The sequence below is a fragment of the Taurulus bubalis genome, assembly GCF_910589615.1.
Source record: "Taurulus bubalis genome assembly, chromosome: 5".
Taxonomy (NCBI): Eukaryota; Metazoa; Chordata; class Actinopteri; order Perciformes; family Cottidae; genus Taurulus; species Taurulus bubalis.
Window position 1 is genome coordinate 5,648,296 of NC_136593.1, and position 12,012 is coordinate 5,660,307.

Sequence of the window (12,012 nt, forward strand, 5' to 3'; positions counted from 1 at the left end):
GACCACGAGACGACGTCGAAAAACACAAACACTCCAATGAAATGCAATCAAACTGAAGTCGGTATGAATGTAATGTCTGTTAGAAAAAAAAGGCTTCAGTCTAATATTATAAATATGTTAACAATGTATGTACATGCTTATTAACATGGCTTCAAAAGCTACCAAAAGACCCTGAGAAAAGGCACCTTTGTTGCAGCGAATGCACAGCATGTGAAGCGTTTGACGTGACGGTTCACTTCGGGGGAGGCGGTAGTGTATCTAGCATTTACAGACAATGAGCTCAAAAAGCAGTGTTAATGGTTCTGATATTTGTGCTGTATAGCATTTGAATGAAAAAAAAAAAACAGTGAATTGTCATCTTTTTATTTGTATTCTGTGTATTTGTTCAATGTGTTTTAATAAATCTTCTGGACAACAGTGACACTGTGTGATTGTGAGGACGGAGAGGTAACTGGCCGTTACCACACGACCTTGTCGAGCCAGCAGTGTTTTAAACGTGATTAGAGGCAGGGATAGAATCACGGGTGAAATCAGGGGCAGAAAATAGCAAACAGAGGCCGTTCACAGAGTGTAGCCGCAAACTATAGAGAAGACAAAGAAAGACAAAAGTTTCAGAAACGCAATCGCAAACCTGATTATGCTACAAACTCATCTTTTGTTCCAGATGTGTGACGGCGGCCTGCACAACCTGTGCTCCTGGTTTTATGGTCCGCTGCCCCCGATGGACATTGTTTTATACGAGCTCGGTGTTTTGGTTTCATGAATTTATTATGTTTTATTTTCAAGTCTTTGTTTTTGTGTTTTGGCTCCGAGACATAATTTCCCCCTTGGCACAGTAAAAACAAATTGATGATCTGAGGAAGCTGCTGTGTAACTAAATAATCGACCCAACAGGCAGCAATCAAATGATGAAATACAAGTACTTTGGCCAACGTCTGACCCAAAGTAATAAACCAAACACAAACTAAAAGGGTTGTTAAATAGATGTTTATGTTTTTCAAACCACAGCATCTTTTAGTGTTTGGAGGATATTTTCTCTGCAATAATTAATAGTTTTGCATCAGTAAAACTTTTAAGATCTTGTTTTAATATTTATTTTCAAGTTGGATACCAAAGTGTTTGTTTCATGTTTTTCATACAGCGTCGACTCGTTTACAGGCGGATAGCCACACATTAACACAACCAGTTCACATAGTCAACACACAGAGGATGGCATATAGTTTGTGCTGCTTTCGCATTTATAATACTTTATGTAGCGTAATGTGTGTTTGTGTTGAAGGACAGGCACTCACTTCTCTTTTATCTGCAATGTGTGACGGTTTTGTGTTTTCATGACTTGTGGGGACATACATCTGTTCACACTGTTGCACTGTGGGGACTCACCTTCCATATGGGGACAATGCATGTCCCCATAATAGACCTGGTCTCAGGTTTGGGTATGTTTAGGTTAAGGTTTTAGGATTAGGTTGGTCAATGTAATTTCTCCCAAAGTCATGAAAACACAACTGTGTGTGACAAAATGCACATCCCCATAAAGTCATAGAGTCAATCATTAAACTTTAGGGTGTTAGCGGTTATTTTTATAGGTTAAAGCTCCAGGAAATGAATGTAAGTCAATGTAATATCTCCCAGTCATCAAAAACACGACTGTGTTGTTTTTGTGTAACATTTTACCTCACGAGACTTCCTGTTTGAGTAAAGATTATAACAATCATTGCGGTAAAATACAGTTTCGCAGCCTGCATGGTTAGAAAGTTTCTTAAAAACATGAACTGAACGCTGAAAACAAACATTTTCATTAAAACGACAGTGTTTAAATCTTTGAATCAAATATTTGTCTTATGTAAATTATTATTTATTAAAGTCTCATTTTGTCTTTAAATTTGCTCAAATGTATCACATGCATTGCTCCAAATGATTTGGTTTACCACCATCTCGTTTAAAATCTCTGCCATGAATGAGAAATTCATGCAGCTGACTCCGGTACAGTGAGAACAGTCAGCTTCAGTCCCACGCGGAAGTGCTGCAAAACAGCCCTGCCCCTAATTCCTTTTGTCCGGCCCACTTGTTCTCATTGACTCTCCTGATTGGTACAAACACGGCCCCCTAGGCTTTTCATTGGCCGCATGCTCGACTTTGTCACTCTCCCATTGGCCAGCTGTGTTTGTTAGCCCTCGCCTTGCTTTGTGCTGCTGTCTGAGCAGCAGCAGGGGTCTGGAGAGTGGGAGGAGGGAGAAAACCAAAGAAAGGACAGCATGAGACTGGAGGGGCTGAGTGGGGGGAAAGGACCCATCTAAAAAAGAGAGGGACAGAGGGAGGAACACAAGCAGAGAGGCGAGAGAGAGAGCAAGAGAGAGAGGGAGGGAGCAGAGAGAGTTACCTCATCTCGAGCTGCTAGTGCACACGGTGCAGGGGAGAAGTTGTGGGAAAGTAAACAGCACAGGAGAATTCCAATCCAGCCACTTGCAGCCTTCGAAGGAGACCATAAAGATGACCAGACCGGACCCGGCAGTGTGGTAAAACCTGTGGTTTATGGGAGGCTACCGGGATTAAAGGGTCACCAGGGAGTGCCTGAAGCTTCCCGGAGGACATTCTGCTGAAGCCGAGGAGGTGAGAGGCGTGTATATTTGCTGTCCCTCTAAAGCACTTTCCCCTCATTACTCCCTTCATTCTGTCCCTCCTCTTTCTCCCTCCTCACTCTCAGCTCTGCTAGCATGTTGCAAAGACAGCAGCTTTGTCCACTGATGGAGTGCAGTTGGGGGGTGGGTGTGCTGGTCTGTGCCTCTCTGTCTCAGTCCGACAGCTAGTGGAGCAGCTGAGAGGACAAGAGGAGGAGGAGGAGAGGATGGGAATGGCTGATACCCGTGTGGCCCTTTTTTTTTGGCAGAGCACACACCATCATGGACGATTAAACCTGAGCCTGCCTCGGAGAGCCGGTGTGGCTACAGAGCGAGAGGCCTTGTTATGATAGCAGCAGTGCCTGAGACAGACACCAGGAAGGATGAGTGAGAGATTGGCGGCTCGTCCCGAGACCCACACACCTCTGGCCGGCTGGTTTTTCAGCAGCACTGCACAGCTCTCCCACAGCCTCAGGCTATAAAAAGAGGTTCCCTGGCCCGCGCCGGGCCTTAACCATTCCAGCTTGACGGTTGCTTCCCGGAGTACAATAGCCCCTCCCAGGATGGATTTCATGCTGCCTCTATGCTCTGAGCAGAATAGAGAGGGGTGACATGGGGGAGAGGGGTGAGGGGAAGCAAAGGGACCTCTGACCAAGTCATTTGCATTTTAAGCTAGGGCACTGTTTCTGCCTCACTTGCCGGATGTCCAAGTGCCCTTTTTTTTTGTTACAAAGAAGCTCCATGGATTCACTGTATCAGATTTTGTTTCTCCTTACAGTCCAGCACTTCCACCAGAAATTAACAATCCATGCATGCATGGCCTGCCCACAAAGGCTTCCCTATCAATGGGAATCCCTTTTGCCACACATTCACCCATGAAAACTTGCACTCACTCAGTCAAATATACACATGCAAGGTCGTGGTGCACAATCAGCCACTTGATAGTGGTGGCACGCCAGCCACATGTTTAGGTGTACTGTGTTACACTGTGGCTATTGTTGAATAATTAACTAACTAAGTGATGTTTGTAAGTGGAGGCTCAGCTGCAGCATTTTGTCCTCATACCGGTTCATATGATATCTTAGGAAAGAGTTTTAGCAACACGTGTGAATTTCCGCTCGTTACATGCATGATATACGTTCAAAATAAACTTCCATCTTCACAGGAAACAATTTAGTTTGGTTAAGGAAACAAAACTAGTTGGTGAGGTTTAGAAAAGGACCATGGTTTGGGTTCAAATAACCACGGAAGTGGTGTTACTTAAGTACGGAAGTTATAATCCGTATAATAATAATAATGACTGAACGCAGAAGTATATTTCCATAGGTGATGCCCGATTTGAATGGCACTTCGAAGGAGCAGCCGTCCTTCTTTTGCTCCGATGAAAGTGGAAACCGGCCTCGCTACCTGAGGCTGTACAGACAAATACAACGACTGATGCCAAAGGCAACAACTGGCTATATGAACACAAGAGTTTAGTCACTGCACTCGCCAAACACTGAACTGTCAGAGACTGTTTTCATCAGACATCTTAGATCTGCATAAGTGTAGTTCAAATAATGACTGTAGTTCTGAGTCTCCGTTGTTGTACTTAGTAGTGAGTTTGTAGCAACATCGGGCTACAATGTCTTCTCAGCACTCAAAGAAAACTTCATACTGGAACTTTTGGTTTTAAATGTGACATATCTTTCTTAATTTATATTAAAATGTTGACAGTTTTGTCTTAGTGTTAACTATTTATAATATGCACAAGTAACACATCTACTATACAGGATCATCACACAAATTGAGATCAATACTTCAAAAGAGACTTGTGGTGAAATATTAAAGTTATTGAGCTATGAGCAAACACTAAACGCCTTTACTTTCAGATTGTTACTAAATTGATTTGTCACTCAGTTTATTTATATAAAGAAACACTTAGCAGGAGAAACGCATCCTCTGTGCACTTGAATATATGAAAGTGGAATTCCACAGACGCACTTAAAGGTGACTACGGTCGTCTTGGGGATAACGAAGCCGGTGAAACTGTTTTATCTTAGTTCCTCTGTTCCTGGAGAAGCTGTGTCAAGTCAGAGATTCTCTCGAAATAACTGTGACGACATCCTGGCTTGGGGTTGGAACACTGGAAACGTGGAGTCTGGAAGGCGTGGGCATGTAGCAGGCAGGCGGTGTTTAACCCTGTGTTGCATCAGGGCAGCTGCTTCAATGTCATCCACGTCATACTGATGGGTTACAACAAGTTTTTCAGCCTGTATTTCTTCACATTTGGGCAAACTGGCATCATCCTTGAATATACATCTACAACTATATTTGGATTACCTTGATTCTGAACAGAACGGGAAAAAACTTGAAGTTCTGTGGTTATAATGAACATATTTTTTATATGATTTCTAAAAGATACACATCTGAAGGAATATCCTCGTTAAGTGTAAATCACATTGAATATATGAATGTATTATTTCTGTTGGATTAGGGTTATGAATCAGAGAAGGAGTGAGATTTTTTACGCTAATTGCACCAATCTGTGTTTTACAATCGCTGCTGCTTCACCTGCTGGCCGCATTGATAAGTGGGTCAAACTACAATAACTAACTTCAACCTCTGTATTAAGGGGATCCTTTGCTTCTAGTGAGTCGCCAAACCTGATAAAAGTTTAACTGCCGGAGTACCAAAAGAGAGGAGTTTGGTGGTTGCACTTTTCTAACATTGGAAAAGTGAGGTGACTAACAAGACACCAATAAAAAAGTCTCTTCAGACCTTTGAGTAACTCCTGACTTTCATTAATTTCTGCAGGCTGTCAGGAGAGACGGCAGCAGCTATTAAACTTATCCTCCCCTACATAAGTTCCTGTCACAGCCTTCAGCCAGTGATGGATTAGCTAATCATAGCAATAATGCAACAAGATGAGGGACCCTAATGAAAAATAAAATACTGCATATTGTAACGGTTTTGCACCATGTCGTAGTTGAAATTAAAGTGGTGGAGACTGAATGAGATTGGTATTGAAAATCCAGAAAATATTAAAAAGAAAGATGGCTTCTTTAGTCGTTGGCATTGATCAACAACCTAGTCAAGACCCGAAAGATAACTAATAAATCCTGAAACACAAAGTGAGAGTAAAAAAGTGGTGCAGGTCTGACCCACCCACTGCATATTTTTAATAATGCAAAATAGTGGGGCTGACAGGGCCTGAGAGATGAAACCATGCCGACTTCCTTTAGACGAAAGACTCGATACAGCGTTAACAAATATGTACGACGGCTACAGTCATTTGTAAAGTAGCATTCCCTCCGCCTCACTTCCTGCCGCTGGGAGACTACTTTGCCGGGAGGAGAGTTAGCGCCCTAACATTAGCAACCTAACGTTAGCGTGTTTGTCTCCGGAGCGTCCGACTGCTCTACTCCCGGCTGTAGTCTCCTCGAGGCGGGGAGCAGGGACCCAGCTGGTTACCAGCCTGCTGTTGTGCTTATTGTCCGCAACCAGTGTAACGTTAGCGTGAAAACATGGTGGAATTAGCAAGCGAATGTTTGCTCGCTAACTAGCCATCCGCTAAACGTCATCTACACACTCTTGTCACAGCGTAGGAAAGGACACGCCGGATAATCAGTCATTAGCACTTATTTATTTAGATGTTGTCATGTATTGATAGCTGGATTTCCTGGACACAGAGAACAGACTTGTGTTGTGCTGTAGAGGCGAGGAGCGAGGTCTGATTAGAGGCCGTTATCATTCATTCATTTCATGTCGTAGATTAGTCACAAACGGTCGACTTTATCTCAGAATTGGCCTCGCAAGATTAGAGCGGATTTAGAACAGTAGATGGGGTTGTCAGCCATTTTCAACCATGTTTAGTTTTCGTCGTATGCTGGATGTATAGTCATTTTTCTTGACACATTGTCAGGTTAAACAGTCTCATCTGCTCAGTGTTTGTACATTGTACGCTGTGAGCACAAATGCCAGATGGGAGGTGGAGGTTACTCCCACTGTGTCCTTGACTAATGTGACACCATCAGCACATCACTGCTGTTCTCCACAGCAGAGGGCATATGAAGGCCAGATATGGCTCCCGAGTGAACAATATGCCTCTGAATGTCTTAACACTGGCAACAGGACGGCAAACCTGCGGGAAAGTATCTCAAATATGCCCAGACAACCTTCTGATCATGGTGTGTTTACAGTGTGACGTGATAGTCCACGTGGCCTTTGGCACACAGTCTTCAGAAATTCATTTCAAGTGAAATTTTAAATATTCATGACATTCATGATATATAATGCAATAGGCTTCGCTTCTTCTGTGTTCTAAAAATCTTTGGAGGGGCAACTGATATGTTTAAGCAAAGCCATGAAATCCACAAATGTCTGTGAACAGCCTCCCACTCAGATTGCCTTCTGACAGCCAAAGAAAGATATATTCCGTCTGTTCTCAAAGGAGCTGTTTGCGGTTCCTAAAGTGGCCGAGTCACATGCGTACATCTCTTGATAGGATATCCTCGGGGAAGCTGAAGAACGAAGAAGCGCCTGGAGCAGAAAAGTCTCCGCCTGGCACTGTTTGCTGTTGTCAATGGTCGGCTGGTCTCTCATTGTCTGCGGAGCATTTGTGTGCCATTACCCGTTAAGGAAAAGGGCCTCAAGTAGCGGTGCTCTCAGTGACTTTCTGTTAGATTTTCCAATGCTGTTTATTCAGTCGTCACCAGCTGCTGCTCTATGCCCTTGTCTATTGATATACCCGACTGCCACTGACCAATGCGGTTGGTCAAACACAGGACTCTGTAAATAAGTGTCTAGAACTAAATTTGCACATCTCTTCTTTAAAAAACTCTGTTACGTTGTTCATTCTGTACACATGAGATCTATTGCTAATGTCCATCCGGGGAGATGGATCCTCCTCTGTTGCGCTTCCCTTTTTTTTTTTCCCAATGAAAGGTTTTTTACCATTTATTTGTGGGAGTTTTTCCTGATTCGGGACGGGGATGTCGTATGTGTACAGATTGTAAAGCCCTCCGAAGCAAATTTGTGATTTTGGACTACACAAAATAAACTGAATTGAATCCTTGCTGCTTTGTGAAATGATGCGATTTGCAGATGCGGCAAAGATGTGACCTTGCGTCCCACGGATCACCCATGAAAGTACACAGACCTCACTTTTCCTCGATTCCCATTAAACAGCCCTCCACTCATTAGCACATTCGGTACACAGCGGGAGAGTTTTCAGAGCTCTATGTAGGTCAGGGACAGGGTGTGTAGGAGTTGGTTTCATCTCTTTTCTGTGATGTATCTTATTTTCCCCTCAAGAATAGCTTTCACGCAGCTCCACCCTCGGGGCTCTTTATTTCTCTTAACTGGAGTGCGTTTGATGGCTTGTCCAAATGCCTCCCCTCAAAGAAAGTTGCTCAGAGTACCTGTCATTTTGACTCTAGGGAGGGTTTTTGTAAGAGAAAAAACTTTTGGGTTCCAGTTTTGTATTAGTGTGATTAAGCCCACACTTGTATTCAAGGCACCAGCTGTCTTGTTGATTGCAATAATGTGAAAACATCTATTATAGAAAGTTGACCCAACTTTGTTTCTGGGTAGTCCTTTGTAAAAATGATAAACCGTGGCAACCCAATTCCCTACAGGCCTTATCTTTAAATCACGAGAGCAGCAAATGTGTGCGTGATTAAACGTTCCTGACCATTTTTACTGCCATTTCCATTTCTCATATTATCTTGAATTTATAAACCAGCCGTTTCAAAGAGATTTATACATTTGATAAATCACGACTTTGTTTTATGCACATGTTATTAAACACATATACACATGTTCAATACTTTATGAATGCATATCTCATACTTTTCATTTCCTCTCATCAGTACAACCAACAGAATGTAAGCTATTCCCTTTCATAATAGATTCACGTAATCTACAATTATCAGAACATTCAGGCTCCCTCATGCGGATCTAAGGTTTACTGTGGATAAAAATGTGGAATAAAAGACGATGAAGAAGTTCTGCAAATTAATTTGGCGACCCTATTAAAATCTCCTGCGACCCAGTGTTTGAGAATATGATATAAAGAAGGTCTTTCATCTGTGGAAGTATAGTGGCGGTTACTTTCGATAGAAATCTCCCACTGATGGTTTCTATAATGTCCATTAAAAGAGGATGCTGCTTTCTTCTGACAAAAATCCTCCTTTTTTTTCTTCTCTCCGCCAAAGTTTCATGAGCCAAACCATAGACGGCACAGCCCATGACCCAAATGACCTGTGAGCTAATCAACATTGCAGTGACGAATGTACAAACAATGCTCTCTGAGGCTGAGCTGAAGTTTTACCCCCCACAAAAGAGTCATTGTTGATTTGACCAAAGTGTGGGCCGACTGAAAAAAAACTGTGTTTGTGGTACAGAGTAGGCGTCTGGATCCAAAGGCTGCAGTGGCAGATCACACTATTTAACACGCAGAGAGACGGATTCTAAAGAAAGCACACACACGTGCTTCACATAGGTTTTTTTTCCCTCTGTAATTTAAAAGGAGCTGTATTTAACATTCTGAACATTAACATAGCATTAAACAACTGTTTGCTATGTTAAATTATAGTGGAGCAACGTCTACCTGAGCAGAGAATAAAATCGTTCTCCTTCTGTGTGTGTTATTATCAGAGCGTCTCTATCCTTTGTTGCCATAGCTGGGCCAGCCAGGAGGGCTTTTACTGCATGTACTGCAAGTTCTCAAATGATGGTACTAGTACCTCTGGGGGCACTTGAAGGCACTCCAGGGGTTAGTGATTATAGATTAGCATAAATTCTAAAATCATTTAAAAATAGTTATTTAACAAATATTCAATAATTTAAGTGTAAGTTCTTAAACTGAATTTGATATATTCTATATCAAATCAGACACTGATGGCACAGCGCTGTATATTACATAGTTTTTTTCAACCAAAAATGCTTTGTGCTGGTTAGGGGGTACTTGGCTGAAAAAATACCGCAGTGGGTACATCACTGAAAAAAGGTTGAGAACCAGTTAGTGCGTGTTTCGGGTGCCTGATTGGCTCGCTCAAGGCTCGCCCACAACGTCGCGGTAGCGTAGGAGCCACCCTCCGGTTCCCCCTTCAGGTAAACACCGTTAGCTCTGTCAGCGCTTTTGCCATTGTTTGAACTGTTGACGCTGTTAGCACAGTTGGCTGTGGGCCTCCGGCTGTGCGTCGCCATGTTGAGAGCCGTTGAGAGGCAATCAAAAATGCTGCCACTTTAGTATCTTGCGCCTATAAGGACTGAAAAGAAACTCAAAGCCGTCGCTCTTCCTGAAAAACAGAGCTAACAACCATACCCGAATTCCGCGGTCAGCAAGCAGTATGCGATGTAGCGAGAGCTTGAACTGACATCATGCCTCTGTATCCAGGAGAAACAACAAATGCTGACAGTGACTATGCAGCCGCCTCTGCTCCATGCTGTCATTCCCCCCAAAGGAGCCCAGCAAACTGCCCCATCAGGCCAAAGAATGGTCCAGCATTGGAAGCAGTTCGTTGCCGATTGAAATGCAAAGCAGATGATGGGTCCATTGAGCGGTGCACTAGCGTGCAACACACACACGTCACAGAAAGCCCCCACTTTGTGTAATAAGGAAACAATTACTATGTGCAGCAATTTGTGCATGTGTCTTGGAAAATGTCCATTTAATTTTAGAAAATACGTCAACAAAAATTCTAATTTCCATGATTACAGCTGATGAAATCACTGCAAAACATGTTATTGTCACGCTCTTGGGTTTTTGTTACGTGTTTGCAAATACTTGACTGTGTGGATTTTTCATTAACTTTTCATCAACTCCCTAAATGTCTTGTCTGCTGTCGTACCTGTTTCCTTTGATAAGACCAGATTAAATGAGCCTCTTAGATAATTGAGGTCTGTAATGTTAGGGCACATGTTTTCATCAGCGGGTGTGTGGATATCTTAATTAATCTGCCACTAAGCCTCGTCGGATTCTTTAATTTAACTAACAGTCTGTCGAAATGCCATATGTCATGTTTGTTGTGATAGGACGCTGTTTCTCTCTGTGTGTTTATCAGAAACTTGGAGTAGTTGTAAGTGCACATTACTACAATTTTAATTTGTCAAACAAGTTTGAAAACACTGCAACATTTTTTGTGTTTTTATGCACTAGTAAGAAAACACTAAGTTGTTAGCACACTGCAGGGTTAAGAGTTCATCTCAGTTTAGTGGTATTTAGCACAAGAACTTAGAACTTACATGCGGCTGTTTTTGTTTTTTAATTGCTCAAACTCTGGAAATTAACATGTCTTTGTTTCAAAGCAATCAAATCCCAACAATCCTTTTTCAAAACGACCTTTTTGAATTACTTTTTCAAAGCAGCACACTGCAGTATATCTTTAAAATGTTCTCATCAAGGCGTTTGTGATGGAAGATTGTTCCAGTACATCTACTTACGTTTAAGTGAACACACACAAATAGATAGAAAGGCTTCAGAAAAAGAAAACATAGCTTAGGGTTTAACAGCAACCAAACAAACACAAAGAAAAGTAGAATTACAGTTCAGTAATCACTACAATGTCGGTGTTACCGATCTCAGGCATTGTTTAACATTTTCAATAGACATATTATTCTCCAAATGATTGCAAGAGATTTCGTTCTTGCATTTGCGTGTTTAATGTGAGAATACGTGTAGTGTAGTGTTTTGTCAAATTGTAAATACAGTGCAAAGCAGAAACTGTGTTTGCTCTTTTGGTGCCTTTGTCTCAGGCTTTTTATTTGTTTATTTGTTTATTTATTCTACACAAAAGTCAAGGTTTGATGCTTTTATCTTAGCATTCACTTTTAGTGTGCAATTAATCACAAAACAACTAAACAAAAATAAACTAAGCAGCTTATGTTTATAAAGACCAGAGAACATTCCAATCCTTCAGTCCATTTATCTTTGTTATGTCTTTATACAAACATTTTATTTTATAGAAAGTCAGGACTCTATTATACTCGATATTAAGTGCAGCTTATGATCAGATGCTGACTGGTTACAACATGATTGCAATGTTTTTTGTCTGTGCTTTGCATCGTATTAGAGCAATATATTAATATATATTTTGTATTTATTAGTGAATGCTTAGACAAAAGCATCAAACCTTAACTCAACCATAACACAATAATTATTGAGCCTATAGCCCACTGATTGTAATATTTGCACACTAACTTTCTGTGGAGACATTCCTGGGGGAAAAAAAAACATGCTGTATTCCACTTCCTTCATGGATCCTATTCACACATTTCTGAAAACCATAAGGTGCACGTATCAATAAAAATATTTTTTCTACACTAAAAGTGTCACTTTCAACTCAAAAAGTGGACATCACATTTTGGAACAGCCTATTTACGGGTGACCTTTGTCTCTTTTTCAGGGACC